Below are 6,000 nucleotides of genomic sequence, written 5' to 3'. Positions count from 1 at the left end.
CTCAAGAATGCTGGTGCCACCTATCAGAGGGCTGCGACTACTCTTCTTCATGACATGATTCATAAGGAGGTCGAGGTCTATGTCGATGACATGATTGTCAAAGGCAGGACTCGGCCAGAGCATACAGTCGCTTTGAGAAAGTTCTTTGAGCGAATCCGAAAGTTTCAACTTCGCTTGAACCCAAATAAATGTGTATTTGGGGTCACGTCAGGGAAGTTGCTGGGATTCATTGTCAGTGAAAGAGGAATCGAAGTGGACCCTCAGAAGATCAAGGCTATCCAAGAAATGCAACCACCAAAGACAGAAAAACAAATTCGTGGATTCCTTGGCAAAGTGCAATACTTGAGGAGATTCATATCTCATTTAACTATGACATGTGAACCCATCTTCAAATTATTGAAAAAGAATTCCTCCAAGAAATGGAATGAAGAATGTCAGGAAGCATTTGAAAAGGTCAAGCAGTGTTTGTCTTTGCCTCCTGTCTTATCCCCAGTCATTCCTGGTCAACCATTGTTGATGTATTTGTCCATCACAGATACAGCAATGGGTTGTATGCTTGCTCAGCAAGATGTAAGATCTAAGAAGGAGAAGCCTATCTACTACATCAGTAAGAAAATGCTAGAGTACGAGATAAAGTACACTATCTTGGAAAAGACTTGTCTAGCATTAGTCTGGGCGACTCAAAGGCTTAGACATTATCTCTTATCGAATAAGGTATTTTTGCTTTCACGGATGGATCCGTTGAAGTACTTATTCGAGAAGCCCGCCCTTACAGGAAGAACTGCAAGGTGGTTACTATTGTTATCTGAGTTTGACATCACATACGTCACTCAGAAATCTGTCAAAGGACGGGTTATTGCTGAGCAGCTAGCTGATGCTCCTGTTGAGGAGAATGCTTTTCTGAAGGCTGAATTTCCTGATGAAGAGATCATGAAACTTGAAGAAGAAATTCCAAGTACTAGATGGACAATGTACTTTGATGGAGCCGTTAACAATCGAGGACAAGGAATAGGAGCAGTGCTTGTATCTCCCAAGAAAGAATACATCCCGATATCCATCAAGTTACAATTCGAATGTACAAATAACATGGCAGAGTACGAAGCTTGTATCGCAGGACTTGAGGCAGCTTTAATTTTGAAAGTCCAAGAGATTGATGTATTTGGAGATTCAATTCTGATAATTTGTCAAACCAATGGTAATTGGAAGACAAGAGAATCAAAATTAATCCCGTATAATTTCTATCTCGAATCTCTGGCCAAGAAATTCAAGAGTATCACATTTACCCATCTGTCGAGAAACAAGAATCATTTTGCAGACGCCTTGGCTACCTTAGCCTCGATGTTGGATATTTCTGAGACAATGGAGGTCCAGCCTTTAGCTGTGAGGTCGCAATGGGCTCCAGCGCATGTAAATGCCATTGAAATATCAGCGCGATGTCCAGATGGAAAACCGTGGTATACTGATATCCGAAATCTCATTTCAGGCAAGGGGCATCCCCCTGAAGCTTCCAGCAAAGAGAGAAAAACTCTTCAGAGATTCGCCGCTAACTTCATCATTTGTGGTGAAGAATTGTACAGAAGATCCTTTGACGGTATTCAGCTTCTGTGTGTTGATGAAGATCAGGCTGCAGAGCTCATAGAACAAACACATGAAGGTGTTTGTGGTCCTCACATGAATGGTAAAATGCTATCAAGGAAGATCCTTAGACTCGGTTTCTATTGGCCCTCAATGGAAACAGATTGTTTCGCATTTGTGAAGAAATGTCATAAATGCTAAGTCTATGCGAATCTTATTCATGTGCCTCCGTCAGAGCTGCATTCTATGACCTCGCCATGGCCATTTTCAGTATGGGGGATTGATATCATTGGCAAAGTCTATCCTAAGTCGTCAAGTGGGCACGAGTACATCTTGGTGGCCATTGACTATTTCACGAAGTGGATAGAAGCTGCTTCATATGCTTCCATAACTTCCAATACAGTTGCGAAGTTCATCCGTGCAAACATCATTTGCAGATATGGAGTACCTCATGAGTTGATTTCTGACAATGGATCTCACTTCAAGAAAGAGGTAGTGCACCTGTGCGAAGAATTTAAAATCAAGCATCATAAGTCATCTCCTTACAGACCGCAGACAAATGGTGCTGTAGAGGCAGCTAATAAGAACATCAAGGTTATTATTAGCAAAATGACAGAAACTTATAAGGATTGGTCGAATAAACTCCCGTATGCTTTGTGGGCTTACAGGACGTCGATCAGATCCTCTACAGGTGTAACTCCGTACTCTCTAGTTTACGGAATGGAAGCAGTCCTCCCTGTTGAAGTGAGAATCCCGTCTTTAAGAGTTATGATGGAAGCGAATCTGCCAGAGTCTGAGTGGGCCAAAGCCAGACATGATGAATTGCAGATGATTGATGAAAAGAGGCTCAGAGCCTTATACCACATCCAAGGGTATCAGAGAAGAATTGAAAGGGCATTCAATAAGAAAGTCAAGGTTCGAGACCTGAAACCAGGAGATCTCGTCTTGAAATCTTATCGAGCACCGGTGTTCGATCCCAGAGGAAAATTCAGGCCAAACTGGTCTGGTCCTTACATTGTTGATGAAGTCCTGCCTGGAAAAGCCGTAAGACTCCTCAATGAAAATGGAGAAAAATTAACAGAACCTACAAACCTGGACCAACTAAAGAAGTACTATGCTTAAATACACCAGGAGGCCATCCTTGATCGATCAGAGTCAAAAGCTAACAACCCAAAAGTCAAAATACCGTTTGCAAACCCTTTGGGCCTATATAAAAAAATTTTTTTTTTCTTGACAAACACAAACTAGGGGCATCTTTTATGACTTGCGTCATAAAAGATAGTAAGCTTGAACTACATTCTGACCTGATTCCCATTTTCTTTGGGGATACGTAGGCAGTCTGGAGGGCTAGATTCGGTCAAATACATGAAAAATCACCAATATGTAACCTGTTTGAACCCAAGCCTACCTAAAAGTCCTTCTGGTGTATTTTAGGTCCAGGTTTGTAGAGAAACAGAAAGAAAAGAAAAAATGATGGAGTCTTAGACCCGCTAGACTGAAAACCCGAAAGGGCGGTCTAGGCAAAAATTAGGGTCATTCACCTGCTAAGTTGAAAACCCGAAAGGGCGGCTTAGGCAAAAATCAAGGAGCAGAGCCTGCTGGATGGAAAATCTGTAAGGGCAGACAGTCCAGACAAAAATTAAGGCATGCGGTCCACCAAATCGAAAACCTGAAAAGGTGATTTGGTCATGGCAGTGACTTCAAAAGGATAAAACCTCTGAATGCCAGCAAGACTTTTATTTCTTCTGAGGCATTACTATGAAGTCTGAGTAAGAGCCAGTAGAGATTCTTCTGACACTCTATAAGCTAAGGAGTTAAGACTAAGCAAACCAAAGGGATAATAACCATGACGGAAAACCTGAAAAGAGGAATGAAACACCTTTAAATACAGTTTTTGAAAGATTCTAAGAAGTGGTAGACTATACCATTTTAAAATACTTATCAGGCTGAAAAGCAGATTCAGTTTCTGTTAGAATCCAAGTCATGGTCGAAGTCCTCCTTTGTTGTTAGCCACAGTTCAGTCCTCGTCAAAGTCAAGGTTAAACTCCAAGGTCTTGTGTGGGGAGTCCTGTGTGGTCAATGTCTCTCCAAGGTTGGAGTGATAGAAAAATGATGAGGTTGTAGATTCTCGAAAGTGATACAGAGCAGAGCAGAGTTCAGAAGGATAGTACTCAGACCATTCGAAGTATTGGCAGCGGACAGAAAGAGAAGAAGATTATCAGATTCAGTCTGTTGTATTTGAAAAGATTTGTAACTTCAAAAATTCAGGAAATGAAAACCTTTTCTACAATGTTCCCTATGTTTGTTCTCCTATGAATTTGTCATGGAAGTAAATTCGTACTAGGGGCATCTTTTATAACCTGTTCAGGTTATAAAAGATATCAAGTGAACTCTGATAATTGAGATAATTAATTTCATTAAATGAAGATAAGAAGAGCTTCAGTAGAGTTTTTGGTCAAATTCCTCTGAGAGTCTTTCTTATCATCTTATTGAAAATCTATCTCATAATCCCCAGTGGAGTTTCTATCCGCAAAATGTAAATAAACCAAGCATTCAAATTAAATCATCTGCATCTGTGCATAAACTATTTAGCCTCCGAGCTAAAAATCAAGCTTTTATGCATAAATTCCTTGCCTCTGAGCATAATTCTCTGCCTCCGAGCATAAACCCACTGCCTCCGAGCATAAAATCCTTGCCTCCGAGCATAAACTCCTTGTTTCCAAGCTTAAATCTTGCCTCCGAGCATAATTCCCTGCCTCCGAGCATAAATTCCTTGCCTCTGAGCATAATTCCCTGCCTTCGAGCATAAAACCCTGCCTCCGAGCATAAAATCCTCGCCTCTGAGCATAAAACCATGATTTTGAACATAGAAACAAGCCTCTGTGCAAAAACTCAGGCCTCCGAGCTAAAATTCCCTAGCATTTAAAGCTAAAACCTTTCAACCTCCGTGCATAAACCATTTTGCCTCTGAGCATAAAACCATCCGCCTCTGAGCAGAAAGCCAACACTCCTAATAAACCAACCCTCTAATAATCCAACCTTCACCAAATCATTTTCTCCATCCTGTTCTCTAAATCAATTTTGGGGCTAGTCAAAATGTGACGTCTGTTCAACTTTGACATTCGCGCGACAAGCACGCTCTGCCAAAGAGGGGCATCTGTAGACACCCCATTTTGACTAAGCCTTAAACCTTCCCGGTTCGTGCCAAATCCATCCGAATCTCAGCATTAGGGTTCTAAACTTCACTCTAAGCTTGATTAAGGCTTTATTTTAATCTCTGCAAAATTTCATCGAGATCGGAGTTCGTTTGCTTGGCAAACGGGCTGAAATGGTGTGTGCAGTGCAAAGAGAGGGTGGCCCACACTGTTTCTTTGATTTCCCCAAAATCCATGTATTTCAAGGAAAATCCAAGTCAAATCAAGACCTCAAATACCCATGTATACATATTTGGAAGCCTTGGGACCTCAGAAAAACCCTTGCAAAATCCCAGAAAAATTCGACAAAAAATTTCGAAAAAGACAAGCTGAGTTTGTGTGGCTATCAATGGCAGAGGGGGTGAATTAGCCATTCGAATTCGCACATATGTGCGCTTATCAAGTGGGGGTGCTAATATCAGCACCTAGAAAATCTATAAATAGCCATTTAAGCTGATTTCTAAAAGGAGATTAGTTTTTTTTCCTAATTTTTAGAGAGAGAAGCTCTGAGGAGAGAGAAACCGGATCTCGTCAAACCTCCGGCCTTTTTTTTAGATTTCCGATCGTCCCTTCCGACAATCTCCGGCGAGATTTCGACTGAGCTCCGGCCGGCAAATATCTTCTTCTCTCCTTCTCATCCTCCTTTTTGTCTTTGATTTGTTGATTTCTTTTCAACAGACCCTATCTTCCCAAACCTTAACTGAAATTCTTTCTTCTCCGGTCATTCTCCGACCGTGCTCCGGCTAATCCTTGGCCGGCATTTTCTTTTTCCATCCAGAGCTTGTTCTTCGTATAAATCTTTTGATTTCTTGCTTAGATTTCTTCTCTTCTTTCTGTTAAACCCTAACTTTAGAACCTCTAAACCCTAGATCTATACTCCTAGAAACCTTAGATCTACCTTGCTCCAAACCCTAGCAAGCATCTCTTGTTAAAAAAAAAAAAAAAAAAAATCCGTGAGAAGAGAGAGAGAACGAGAGAAAATCCGAAACCCTAACTCCTTTTTGTTGTCTTCCCCGGCCATTCTACCCGTACTCCGGTTATATTCCGATCAAATTTACAAGCTTCCAAGGAATCAGAGAAGAAAGAAGGTGTGAGTACTTTAATTCATCATTCAAGAAAAATTACAAGAAATAAGCACATCAAAGCTCAAAGAGGTAAGAGCTCTATATGACACTGTTCTGTAATTATGCTATGATTGTGAGATTTTTTCTTGTGATTTGTCTAAAATAAT

The sequence above is a fragment of the Tasmannia lanceolata genome, unplaced genomic scaffold (assembly GCF_043159265.1).
Source record: "Tasmannia lanceolata isolate RefF3 unplaced genomic scaffold, GAP_Taslan_0.1 ptg000003l, whole genome shotgun sequence".
Taxonomy (NCBI): Eukaryota; Viridiplantae; Streptophyta; class Magnoliopsida; order Canellales; family Winteraceae; genus Tasmannia; species Tasmannia lanceolata.
Note: the sequence above shows the minus strand (reverse complement) of the source record.